The sequence below is a fragment of the Lygodium microphyllum genome, chromosome 2 (genome assembly GCF_053477565.2).
Source record: "Lygodium microphyllum isolate KBCC chromosome 2, Lygodium_microphyllum_v1.1.10, whole genome shotgun sequence".
NCBI classification, from domain to species: Eukaryota; Viridiplantae; Streptophyta; class Polypodiopsida; order Schizaeales; family Lygodiaceae; genus Lygodium; species Lygodium microphyllum.
This window is the reverse complement of record NC_141136.1, coordinates 141,354,456-141,368,547: the sequence shown is the minus strand read 5'-3', so window position 1 is coordinate 141,368,547 and position 14,092 is coordinate 141,354,456.

The window sequence follows — 14,092 nt, the reverse complement described above, 5'->3', positions numbered from 1 at the left end:
GAAAGGTATGCAATTTCCAAAAGGGTTAGCATATACTAGTCTTTGTTGTATTTATTTCTTACTAACATTATGCTTTGTAGAGGACATTGGAGTCTTATATATAATGATATATTCACCAAAGAAATTGTCCTCATGAGCTCTCTAAGTGGTATCCATGCCCAAGAAAAAATATACATTGAATGGAATAGTGCTTGCTTTTTTCATTAACAATGTTTATTTTATTTAATTATCTATTTTAGTTATATGTTTTCATTTGCAGTGCTGGCAAGCTCATGGCTACCTTCTTGGACACCACATATGAGGATATTGTTGATCTTGAAAGACCATGTAACTTTCTCCAACAAGAAGTACCATTGCAAAGTGATACACATACTTGTGGATGGAGAGTGATTTCAAGTGGCTACAGAACAACATACTCAAATATACTCAAGATAGATGGGGTGAATATCACTCTATTTTATATTACTTGTTTTTTAAGGGATCATTTTTTCAATTTACTAACTTGTTACATTTTTTCTTGTAGCAGTGCCAAGATTACTCTGACTCATATATGTGGTGGATAAGGGAGTGATGTATTGAGTTGATTTTGGATAGGGAAATGACACTAGTTGATCCCAACCCCCCTCCATAAAAATATTCAACTAAGAGTAAGGGCAAGAGCAATGGCAAGTCATCTAGAAATACTAGTAAGGTGAACTCCAAAAAGAAAGAAATGCCAACACTTTCACTATATGACGTCTCATCCATCTCCTCTTCAGCCTGAAGAGAAAAATGTCCTTGTCAAAGTCAAAATCTTCTAGAAACCAAAGAAAAAAGCCACTATAAGGAGACTAGAGATCTTTGTAGAAAGTGATGAAGAAGTTACAATGTCAAAGAATGAGAAGGTACTTGAGACAAAAGAAGATAAATAGATGCAAATAGAAACTTTGAGGAATCTCCTTTGTTATTTTGCATCCTTGTATATTTTCACTTCAATTTTGTAACTCTTGTTTTAATAAAAATCTTTTTATCATTTATAAATGTTATAATTGTTTTCATATTTATGGCTCAAAACTTACAATTGTGAGAGACAAACAACGAGTCATATAAGAGAAAGAGCATTCACCTCTTTTCCCAATTGTTTTATCATTGACTTTGAAGTTATATCCACCACGAGATGTGTTATCTAGCAATTCCAAGGTATCCCTTACATCCTTTAGACTCCAATTGAAAGAGGTGACATTTACCTCATTTTTTTCTGCATGTGCTATAAATTGCACCTTAAGCTTGAAAGGCATGCAATCTATATCAGAATCCAAGGGAATCCAAACACCTAGTTTAAGTTTGTATCTCCTATAATCAAAGCCCAAAGCAAGAGTTTGTCATGCGATATTATAACACAAATATAATAATTAGGGGCATACAATGCACTCCATGGTATCACCATTACAGTCATACTCTCTAGATTTTCAAAACCTTTCTATAACGTTGCCCAATTTCTATTCTGAAAAACTTCTACTTAGCCAATATATCTTTGTCCTTTGTAAATGTGTCACTTTGAAGCACGCTACAAAGATATGCAAGGGTATAAACCATGACAAGCATATTCTTCTTGAGATCCTTTCAATCATCATGGACTCTTGAATATCTTGACGTATTTTTAATTTTAAACTGTCCATTGTTGCATTATCACGAATCTCCCAATTTAGAGATGAAAGACTTAGCAATGAAAAATCCTCGATATGTCCATATATACCTTCTCTAGAGAGAACCACATATTGTGCATAATATATAAAGACCCTTCCCTCGCTAAAAGAACCCATGGTCTAATCAACACAGATAATGTCTGTAAACACCTCATGAATCGCATGGGGGCTTGCTTTAATCCATAAAGTTCCTTTTTAGCTTGTGGATAAGATTTTATTTGCCATGTTCCACAAAACCCTTTGGTTGATGTACACAAATCTCATCATGAAGGTCATCATATAGAAATGTTGTCTTGATATCCAATTGTACAAGGTCCATATCATCCTTAGCCACCAAAACAAGTACAGTGTGAAGAGTAGTCAATTTCACTACATGTGAAAAGATCTCATCAAAGTCCATGCCTTTTCCTTGCCTAAAGTCTTTGGCTACTTTGCTTTAGCACCACTTGTAACCTTCAACTTATAGATCCACTTTGATGGCAAAGCATTTTTACCATTTGGCAAAGGAATCAACTTCCAAGTCTAATTTTTCATAATGAAATATGTTTCAAACTGCATAGCCAACTCCCACTTAAGATTATCATCATGAGTCATGGCCTCTTTATGACAAGAGGGTTCTTAAGCTTTCCACAAGGTGCCATTCATTAGTACTTGTTGACGGAAATATATCTACAACAAAGAATTTGTTATTTTAGTACTTGCTTGATTTTAAAAATATTACATACATTATCAATTCAAGACTTATAATGTGTTTGTTGGGAAACACATTCGTTTGGAGGCGAGTGCATATCCTTGGCCATGTAAATATGTTGTACTTTGACAAAGCACTCTTCATGTATGATTTTAAAAGCAATAATACGTCCCTTCTAGTGATGATTTATATCCCCTCATTTTCTACTTTTCACCTTGTGAGAGCCCTTTGTAAGAGGGTAGTATGGTAGCCCAATCATGTATGCTAAAGGTTTTTGGCTCCCAATTTTCGTCAGCTCCTTGGCTATAGAGACGGTGTAGGAGTTTACTAAACGAGAAGGGTACCTTTTGGATGCCATACTTAGATTGAATTCACAAAGAAATAAGCTCATCGAGAGAGGTGAATGAACTAAAAAGAAATATTAAGAAGACTAATGGAATATATTGGGCTCCAAAAAGCTCTCGATTTAATGCTATATTAGGGAATCTGGGAATTCTCATATAGTTTGGAAATTTCCAATATAGTTAATACTTTGCTACATGATCAAATATTATCCGTTTACTTGAAAGTGAAGTCTACCCTAATTACTATATAGATTGTCTTTTCAAGTCCCACTTTGAAGCATGGATTAAGATTTAGCCACATGATAAAATCTTTACCCCTTATTTGAAAGTGAAACTTGGGAGATTTCCAAATTCTCTAATCTGGTATTATTTTCAAAAAAGTCATTATTAACTTCACAACATCTTTATCATGTCATTTATCACATTTTATAAGTAAATAAGAAATTCAAGACAACCAAAACATATCAGACTTTGGAGATTTTGGCTTAAAAGAAGGAGAGAATCATGAAGTGGACTCTACTATCTCCAAAAAAGAGGAGACAAGAATACCATATTCTTGCACATGTGAAAAACTCTCTTTGGTCCATTTCTTAATCTCGTGATTAATAAAAGTGCATTTTTTCAAGCATTTTTGGCCCGTACTATGAAATGTAATGATATCATTGTACTTGTTCATACATTCAATCAATGGATTCCTTGTTTTTGGCAAATCATGATGTATAATTTTTTAAATGTAGTTTTATGTTAGATTGTAAATAAATTATGAAAAAGAATTTAGCCAATGTAGCTAGAAGGATGGCACAGTTGTATGCGCTACAACCCAAATACTTTTTTTGTCTATAACCATCACTATTATTTGCATCAAAAATTTACTTGCAAACATTACTGTTTAGTGCCGCAAATTTACTCTAACTGATGCTTTCATCGATATATAGTTTTGTATTTGCATCACTATTTTGTGTTGCTATATGTGTGGCTATATAGCGATGCAAATTATGACGTAAATAGTGATAATTTTCTAGCAACACTAATAGTGACAGTAATAGTGATGATGGGGTAATTTTTACCTTGACTAATTTCATCACTTTAAGCATCGATATTGAATCTATATGCTATAGTATAAGCATCATTATTGTGCATTCACCTTTTGGCATTGCACTGGATATTGTTGCACTCTATAGGAATCCTGGGGTTAGTAAGGGGAAAGGTAGAATATAGAGGATCGCAAGACTCCATTGGTTGTCAGAGGTGTTTATCATTTCATTAAATCTATCATTATGAGTGCTTGTCAATGTGGGGGCCTATGTCATTTACAATCATCTTGATGGGAGATTTTCTGAGAGTGTTAAAGGATCATAACCTTAGCAAAGAGCCAAAGTGTATGCATATGAGCATTAAACACATACATAATAGTGTAGGCTAGGCACAATGACTTCTTTTGCATACATATTTCATTTGTGTGCATGGTGTGACTTGAAGTGCATGGCAAGGTCCCTCAAGTTGCATTTTCTTTGGAGCATGGGATGCATGAGGATCTGTAGATCAAAGGCATGATCATGATCTTGGTTTAGGAACACTGAGGGTCGTGGAGGCACCATCCAATGGGCAATAGTATGAGAAAATGGGTTTGTTCTTCTATCAAGGAGAGTGTGAAGGTGTGGTTGGGAGGAATGGAGATTCTACTATCATCAAGAGAGGTGAGAAAGAGAGAAGTGTATTTCTAGGGATATCTACACAGCTATTGCCTTGTGTATTTGGATATATTCATGGTATTATTTTTCTTTTTGTGTTTCTATACATGGGCCTATTACATGTGAAGCATCTATAAGTGATTGGAAGGGCTTGATATGGTGGGAGCATTTTATTCAATGTGATTGTTTGCAATTATGTGTGGGTATTAGAGTGCCATGTGTTCTGGTTTTATGGGTATATGTAAGTGCTATAAAGTATTATGTGCATAAGTATTTTGCATGTTTGCGCGTGTTGTTTCTTTCTTCTGCTCTAGATGTGAGCAAATGCAACCCGCGGTGGGCTTATCCACAAATGCCACAAATAGCATCGGCACGTGCTGAAAAAGAGAAGGTCACAGATTGTAGAATACTCGAAGTGGAAAGGGAGGTCTCTCTCAAAGGCTTGAGAGAAAGGTCAGTTTGAAAACGAGGGGAGTTGGTATATTGGGAGATGAAGCCAAAAGGGTTCAGCAATGAAGAAGCAGGAGAGGAAGTGGTTATGGAGATGATCATGTGAGAAGGCTACCAGCAACATGATCACTTTGAGTTGCAAGGGCAGAGAAGCGTACTGACCTGGAATGATCTGAGGAGCTGAAGGCTGAGGATGACAGCTAATGCGGAGTATGGGGAGGCTGCGAGAATGATAGCGCCTACGGATCGTGTGCAAAAGAATTAGGCCTGGTGGGGCTCGGAGACGGACCTTCAAACGAAAAATCCATTCAAGGTGAAAACCCATAACTCAGATTAAGTGGTTCAGATTGTATGTGCGGAGCTTCGTTGGGTGGCGGATTCCTTCTTTCCAATCAGCAGAAAATACAATGAGTTTCTAGAGCTAGCAACATCTAATCTATCCAGACATCAGAGGGAGCATGCAAGATGAAGGATCATGGGTGACCAATTTGTGGGGATAGCAGGAAGAACGATCTGCAACAGTCTAGTCTTCTTCAACGTACCTTCATGTCAAAGATGGTTCGTGCAGTGCAAAGGGCAGTTGTGACAGGAGGGAATAATCCCTTATTGCAAGCTGTCTTCTTGTTCATCAACTGTACTAAGTAGCAGCAGCAAGCGTCTTAATCAAGTGATCATAGCAAAAAATTTGACATGAGGAGGACAGATTATGTGAAGATGATCATGGAAATATAGCTATGGAGAAAACAAAACAGCGGCAATATCAAGAGCCTAGGATGCACATATAACTCGGGAGACGGCGGGCTAATCCAAAAAAGCAGGCGTGCAAGTTCAAGTGGGACGATCGGCTAAGGAAGGAGGGAGGTTACCTCCCTGCAATTGGTACAGTTGCTACTAGACCTCGACAATACTATTCATCGAGCTACATGGCAGGGAGGCTGGTTCAATATAGCAAGATCAAGAGGGTAGCGGCAAGACCTCAAACTCTAGCGTGAGTGAAAAGCCAATTGCACAGAGTTGCAAGTCCTTGAGCTGTGTGAATTCAAGTGGAATCAATCATTTGTACTGGGTATAAGATAAGCATAGTTCTTGATGCTTCGAGCATTGCATAAGTTCATCCAGTGATGGGTAACTTTATGAAACTACAACTCAGCCTTCGTCACAATTGTAATTGTTTTTGTTCAAAGCTTACTATTGCTACAATGATAAGTTGGGATGGTTATGGTTGCACAAAGATGATATACTTAATGCACATCTCTCTCAATCATCGTATATCTCATGTACTTTTGAAAGGAAGATAATAAATGGGCATCAAATTTTTATTATATTAGTCTTTCTTGAATAAAGATGAAATAAACAAGTTGAGTTGTCAATGCAAAATATGCTATGAATAGATTATAAGGAAATGGCAAGCAAAGGTCAAGGGGAGAGAGAGAGACTTCATTGGAGCTAAATATTTTATGTAGACCAATCCACCCAAAAGAGTAATGTCAGATTAGAGTGGAAAGGGTTAGACCAATCCAAAGGAATGGAGTTATACCTCTAAAAGAATCTCTAAGAGGAAGAGTTACCTACATTTTGTCAAGCCCTAAGACCCCTTAAGGGTTGGTTTTGCCTAAAAGAAAGGTTTCTGTTTTACTTACGCTAAGTTCCTAGGCTCCTACTGGGTTGGATAGAACTTGGGAGAGTATGGAAACCTAATTTGAGATACTATAATAGGAAAAGGGAGCTTCATAGCTACAAGAGAAGAGAGGGATTTGAGAGCTTTGTTAAAATCCTAGAGGGCTTACATGTTTATACAAAGCCAATGTCATATGTGAACTAGATAGAGCTTTGTTTATCGAGAATAAATTTTATTGAAGAAGGCATTACTATAGATGCTTTTGTCGGTATCTTGGGGTTGTAGACTTAAGGCTCTATCCATATATTTTTGTTTTAGTGGCTTTATTATCATTTAGCCCTATGATCCCATTAGCGGAGATTTGGACTAAAGTTTGGGCCTTGTTAGAAATTCCACCTAAGCATAGAGAGAGGTAATTCAAAAATCAATAAAAATGGCTAAAAGTTAAAAAAATAAGTTTTTTTTTTCAAAATACACAAATTAGCATGTAGCTTTTTTTCAAGATTTGTTAGAGAAGGAGAATGCCTCTTTGAGGCAAACATTAGAGCAATGTAAGCACAAATTACTACAGAACAAGGAGACTATTTTAGAGCTGGAGAAACAAAGAGATCAATCAAGGTTCAAAGAAACAATATTGGGGGTTTGCAAATGATGCAGGAAACTTTGAAATATTCAAGACATGAAGCTACATAGGAATGGTATTAAGAAAAGAATACATGCAATGAAGTAAGCTCTTTGTTACTTTTTTTCTATCTCATAAAGTATTTGTAAAATAATTTATGATAATTGAGAATTTTTTATTGTGAATATAGGGATATCCTACAATCAATGAAGAAACGACTTCAAGCATAGAGGCATCAATTAAACACTTTAAATGCTTCTAAATAAGGAAGCTATCAAAACAATCTTGAAGGATCCAAAGTCAACTTAGCTCAAGTGATATGCAAGCTTTGTTGGATGAGGTAGTTATATCTAGTAGGGGATACACAACCATTTACAAATCTCTTTGCAGGAAGAAGAAGGAATCTGAGCTGCAAGGATCAATATTGCCAAACCCAAAATCACTCAAAAGAATGAAAAAACAAGTCACAAATGATCAAGTTCTACAACTCCTGGGAGCTCCGTTTCATATTGAAGATACGTATCATTTGGCACACCAAGGGAGGACCTAGGGTTTACAACAAATGCAACAATATATTTTACAACTTAGAGGCCCTATAGTAATACTCTATTCAATTATTTGAGGTGACTCCAAATGAATGTGATGGTCTCGTGAAATTTATACACAAGCTCTATGAGTGCCAAATTGTAAAGGATAAAAAGCTAGAACGGGTCACCATCACCCTGATGAATAGGGCACTCGATCCAACAATTTCAAAGCACAATCCAAAATGGTTGTATGAGAGATGTGAGCTCCATGAGCCCTTACCTCACCCGCGGTGTCGCGTCGTGGTGGTGGAGAGTAGGTTGATATTGCGCCATCCTGTGCCCGTGAACCTCGTGCCTTGCGCATTCATGCCATGTTATGCTCCCATGCCTTCGTGCCGCCTTTGCAATACACTTGAGCCCTCAAGAGGGGCCTTCCGTTTTTTAGCCCCGCGCTACTTGTTGTTTCCTCATGATATGTTGAGATACGCTTCTGCATGCTTGTGAGCACGCCGATATCTCCCCTACCCCAAGGCGACCTAAGGTGGGTTCGTGACACTTGGTATTAGAGCAAACTTCGTGATAGGTGCTTCAACGCCCTGGGAGGTGAAACTTGGACCGTGAAATGGCCCCTAAGGTGAAGTCTAAAGCATATGTACTAAAAGATGAGATCGAACGGATGTATGCCGAAAAGAGGTAGCTCCTACTAGATCACTCAGCGTTGGAATCCAAAAGAAGGGTAGAATGGAAGACCAAGGTGGATCTACTCAAAGGTAGTGAAAAGCCCCTTGGTGCGGTGCTGTCGGACCTCGATTGGTGCATCGATGAGGTTACTAGCGACCTCGCATGGAATCGAGCTAACCTGAAAAATCTGAATGCTAGAATTGAGGAATGGTGTGACCACCTCATAAAAGCGAGAGACTAGGATACCCTGGAGTTTGAAAGCAACTTGAAACGAGGGATCGCTCGGGATTATGGTACAGAGATCGTGGCTGGTGCCATGCCAAGTTTAGCACTCCAAAAGGCCAACCCGCCCCTTCCTACTACTCAAGAGCAAGTGACCATGTCAACCCCGACTTCCCCCAAGCGCACTCAGTCAAGTTTGAACTCAAGTGACGACTTCAACGACTGGACCGGAGACTTTGCGAAGTTGAGCGATGAAGACAGGCCTAGTGCCCCAACTTTTTCCAGAAAGACCGCAAGGGCTATGGTAATGCTGAGATGGGCTGAGGCCCAAAGAGATGCAAAGAAGGATACCCTGGTCCGCACAGAACCGAGTTCGAGCTCACGTGGAGGTGACCCCCAACATGGCACGAAGCCGCGTTTGAGCTCTTTTGACCACTCTTGTAGCTATGCCACCCTCTCGCCCCAACCTTCTTGACAAGGCTGGGCACGTGGTTATGAGGTCCATGATAAAATAACTCTTACTCAGACTCCTTGAGCCAAGAGGGTAAACCAATGAACACAATATTAGTGAGTTTGGGAACCTCCCAATTCCCATTTTTTGAATACTAAAAAGGTGGCATCCAGATAACATGTCCATAAGTTTCTCAAAACCATATGATGTGACCTATCATTGGAAAGAACTTGAAAAAAAGAATCTATTGAGCTATAGTGCGCTCGATTTGGAGTTATAGTGTTCAAGTTATGACAAATCCAAAGATTTGACCATGTGTCCCAAACTTATGGAGAATTCCCATATTCCCCAATATGGTGTTAATGGCCGACCTTGAAGTGTGCCATTGAGAAGACTCCTTGAGCTGGGAGGATAAAAACGAATGGCCAACTCATGTCCCAAAGTTCAAAGAGTCTCCTTGAGCTAGGAGAATAAAGGAACGGCCAAGTCATAGAAGAAGCCCCATGCAGTCTCCTTGAGCCAGGAGAATAAACAAATGGCCTATGCTGCAAAGAAGACCCATGAAGACTCCTTGAGCGAGGAGGCTAAAGAAACGGCCAACATTCCAAGAAAGAACCGAGAAGACTCCTTGCACTGGGAGATTGAAGAAATGGGCAACCCCCATACCAATGAAGGATACCAAGCAAGCTCCTTGCGCTAGGAGGATAAACAAATGCCCCCCCACCCTAAGCCCCATCATAAGAACCGAAGGATGAAGAACTCCCTAAGCCAGGAGTATAAATGATTGGCAACCTCGTCAGATGCTAGGAGACCTCAAAGTCGCACAGCGGAAGACTCACGGAGCCATGAGACTAAACCAACTGCCAACCCCAAGGCAAATGACGATGTTCAAGCCATCTCCTTGTGCCAGGAGAATAAAGAAACGGCCATGTTAGCAGCAGGCGACAGGACAGAAGGAGCAAAGCACAAAAGAAGATCAAAGCACAAGGCGAAACTTGCGAACCCAATGCCATGTCCCGAGGTGAAGGATGAGACTCACGAGTTGACTCCAACACCTCAGCCCAATTCCGTGACTAGGAGAAAGCAGGTGACATTTGCTTGGCAAATGACTCCACTCCTATGAGCGTGATGAGGAGATAACTCTCTGTACTCAAATGGTTGAATCTGAGGCAACCAAGCCCTCACACAACAAAGCAGAGGCAACTACTGGGATGCCTCTTGTATGGACCGATCATGGTGATTGGGTCTTTGTGAATGGATCCCAAATGGTTGAGTTACACGTTGGCGCATAGTCTGTGCTTACCATGAAGGTGAATTTCAAGGAGATCCCCTTTCTTGAAAGGCCTATGCATGTGATCAAGCCCATTCTGGTCTCTAGACCAAAGGGGTGTAATCTTCTTGGCGAGATCATCGTATTTGGTTGGCTGCATGTTCAAACCAAGTCGGTTGTTCCAAGGAGGCTTCACCCTCCAGGTCATTCACGCTGGATGCAGCTCATTATGGAGCGAGATAGGTTGGAACGAGCTAGGAGTGAAGTCTTAGCCTCAACATGCATCCCAAAGTAAAATCTGGACATGCCAAGGTCTCGACAAGATGTGGGTGAACTTGTGTTGGGGCACAACATGAATCCACTTCCAACCTTATGTGCCTTAATGTATAATATGGCCGTTGAGGACCAATTCTGAGTTTTCACAGTGCAGGCGGTGCTACGCAGGCTAGGCGGTTTGATGCTATGCATTTAACTATTCTACTTGCTGAAAGTGCCTCAATGCGAGAGATGGCCATCAAGGGCCCTAACATACATGTAGTCATGACATGGACGGAAGTTCTACCTAAGGGCTGCCTACTTAAATTCGTTCTGATAACACTGTATCTAGGTGACAAAGGCCGAATGGTATTAACTGCAAGGAGGATGTCCCTTGCACTGCAGGCTAGGCAATTTGATGCAACCCATCAAGTTGTATTACTTTGTTCAGGTGCTCCGAATATCCAGTCCACACATGACGAGCTCCCACCTCCTCTTTCAACGTCCAGGTGTGCTCCATTGCGAGGCAGGGTACTCGATGCAAGAGAAATGGATCTCTTGCGACGCATAAGACGACATGCAGCAACATCACATGTCCCTTGGCATGTCCTTGTTCAAGGTGCTCCCAACCTAGGAAGGTCTAAGTGGATGAAGATGGCTAGTGCAATGTGATGGAATCGCACCTTCCACGCAAAGAGACATGCTACCTTCTCAAGAGGGTAGCGTGGGCTCTACGAAGATCTAGGCAATCAAGGCCCAACTGAAGAAAGATCGTGCCAAGAAGAAGATCCACGCACAGCCTTTCACCTCTCAAGGTGGGGTGCAACTCCACAACGCACCCCTAAGAAGACATTTAGGCATGTGGCTACCTCGCGGTGGTCAAATGCTGCCTCATGTAGGTGGAGAGATGCGTCCACTCTAGTGTGGGCAAATGCTCTCTCTTCCCTTGTACGCAGATTGACAAATCAGGCCAATCGGGGCCATACTCTGGAGGGTGGCACCTCCTGGGCCCTTGCATTCATGGCATGGCATGCTCCCCATTGAGCTTCCCGCCTTGCCCCCAAGTCCAGTGGCATGGTCTACGCACTCATACTGCTAGGACCCCAAGTTAGGGAAAGTGCACTTGGCTTGCCTTAACTGGGTTGCCTCCAGTCTGTGCTTGTACATTGGTCAGCAGGTGGATGGATTGAAGTGCCCAATAAAAGAATCTTCCTAATTAGTGTCCCGGGGCCAGAGTTAGTGGGCATGGCACCTAGCGGGTAGACCTTGGCTGGCTTGTTAGCATGTTGGCAAAGACCCCCGAAATTTAGGCTAAGTATAAGAGTCTAGCGGGATAGATATTGGCCGCCTTGATAGTGAACATACATTACTAGCTCCTTGATCAACCTCAATGGTTTTCTAGGACTCAATGAGGACAATGAGTTCATCAAGGGGGACTATGTATGAGGGATGTGAGCTCCATGAGCCCTTATCTCACCCGCTGTTTCACGTCATGGTGGAGAGCAAGTTGATATTGCGCCATCCCACGCCCACGAACCTTGTGCCTTACGCATTCGCGCCATGTTATGCTTGTGTGCCTTCGTGCCGCCTTCACAATATACTCGGGCCCTCAAGAGGGGCCCCACGCTACTTTTTGTTTCCTCATGATATGTTGGGATACACTTCCGCATCCTTGTGAGCACATCGATAGGTGGGTGATTCCCCTTGACACGGATTTTTTGGGGTGGGTCTCCCCTACCCCAAGGCGGACCCAAGGTGGGTTCGTGACACTTTGTATCCAATCTGAGAACAATATATTCTCTCTAGGGTCCTTTGAGGTGAGCAATATATTTTAAATTAGAAGTTTACTTATGCTAATATTGTTGTGTCTCGAGGGGTTCACTATATATATATATAGTCTATATAACATGCGTTCATGGCCTATTTATAAATATCCTAATCTGTGAATTTTTCTTGAATAAAACACAACCCTTTTCTATTCAATCTATAAGTAACCCCTTTATATGACACCCTTCTACATGTAAAAAATGTATAAAAATGGTGTTTTAAAAACCCCTTATTTTGAACTCACGTTATATATACATATATTCATGAGTGACCCCCCCCCCCCCCCCCCCCCCCCCCGAGGTTGTGTCACATGCTTATAATATGTGTGTATTCCAAGTTATATTCAAGATATTTGAAATCTTGAAGTGGACTTTCCAGAAGACAAATATACCTCAAATCATTAGTGAGCAAAGGAATGGAAGAATGTTGGACATGGAAGGATTTGGAAGATGCAAAGTAGAGTGGCATCCTAGCAGGTGATTTGAAGACTCTAAAGGGCATGCATAATGTCTCAAAAGGGGCCAATTCAAGAGTCCATGCATATATTGCATACATTCTGCAAAGGAACTTAACAAAAGGAATTGGAAAAAGGCACCCAATAGGCACCTCAAAGATCCAATTTTGAGAGCAGTTTTAGATATTCCCTTGTCTCAAGTCCATACCTACGCAACACATGGGTTGTGTAGGATCGTTGAGAAATTACTTTTCTTGTATACATATTTTTCTTGGATAATGCAACCTAGGTCTACGAAGGTCAAGGCAATTGCAACACTTGAGAATGCATTATTAGACATTAGTTTGCATGGTGGAAATGCAAAGATTGAAAGGGATGAGAAAATGTCAAAGGATGATCAAGACATGCCAAAGAAACTCTCCATTTGGGGTGTGAAAGCACAAAGATTTTTATCTCCACCACCCTTAGATAATCCTAGTCAAGTAAAGCATTCCACTCAAAGAATTCAATTGAACATGTGGGAGGGCATCCACAATGCAATTGTGGACCATGCTAACAGTGGTGAAGCATGATCACACAAGGCCAATTTTTGGAAGCCTTTAGATACAATCTTTAAGTTTTGCGACATGCAAGCATGGAACTCAAATGACTACCAAGCCTTTGAAATAGCATTGGATGAATTTAAAAAGTCAATGGTTAGTGCATTTACAGATCAACACATTACCCACTACATGGTACATTATCTTCATAATATTTGATCAAGTATAATTGCTTAATTGCAAGTGCATGAAGCGCTAAGCTGCCATCCTTTCTTATGCTTTGATAGCCCATTATATATAACCACACCCCTTGGTTTGCCAAGGAATATGGTAGTTTATTAGTGTGGTCAACTCAAGGTATAAAGAAAACTCATTATCAAGCGCATACCAGCTATTTCAATCATACAAGACATGGTGGAGAAGTGGAGAAAGCCAACAGTTTAGAAGAATTACACCAACGGACATACAGAAAGCTTGTCCATAGAGTTAATAGAAAAGCATCATTAAAAAAATGTGAAATCAGCAAAGCAATGCAACATTTGGAGAGACAAAAAAGAAAAGAATTGTGGGAGAAGTCTAATGCATTATTCAAATATACTATGTGGCAACAAACAAGACAAAGGAAAGGAAAAACTTGGATACCCATAACCAACAGTTTCTCATAAATACTTGAGGTGTTCGTAGAAATTTTGACACAAAGAAACACTTATCAATTATTTGTTTTTGAAAATAACATTTTACATAACAAATATATAACTCACTTTT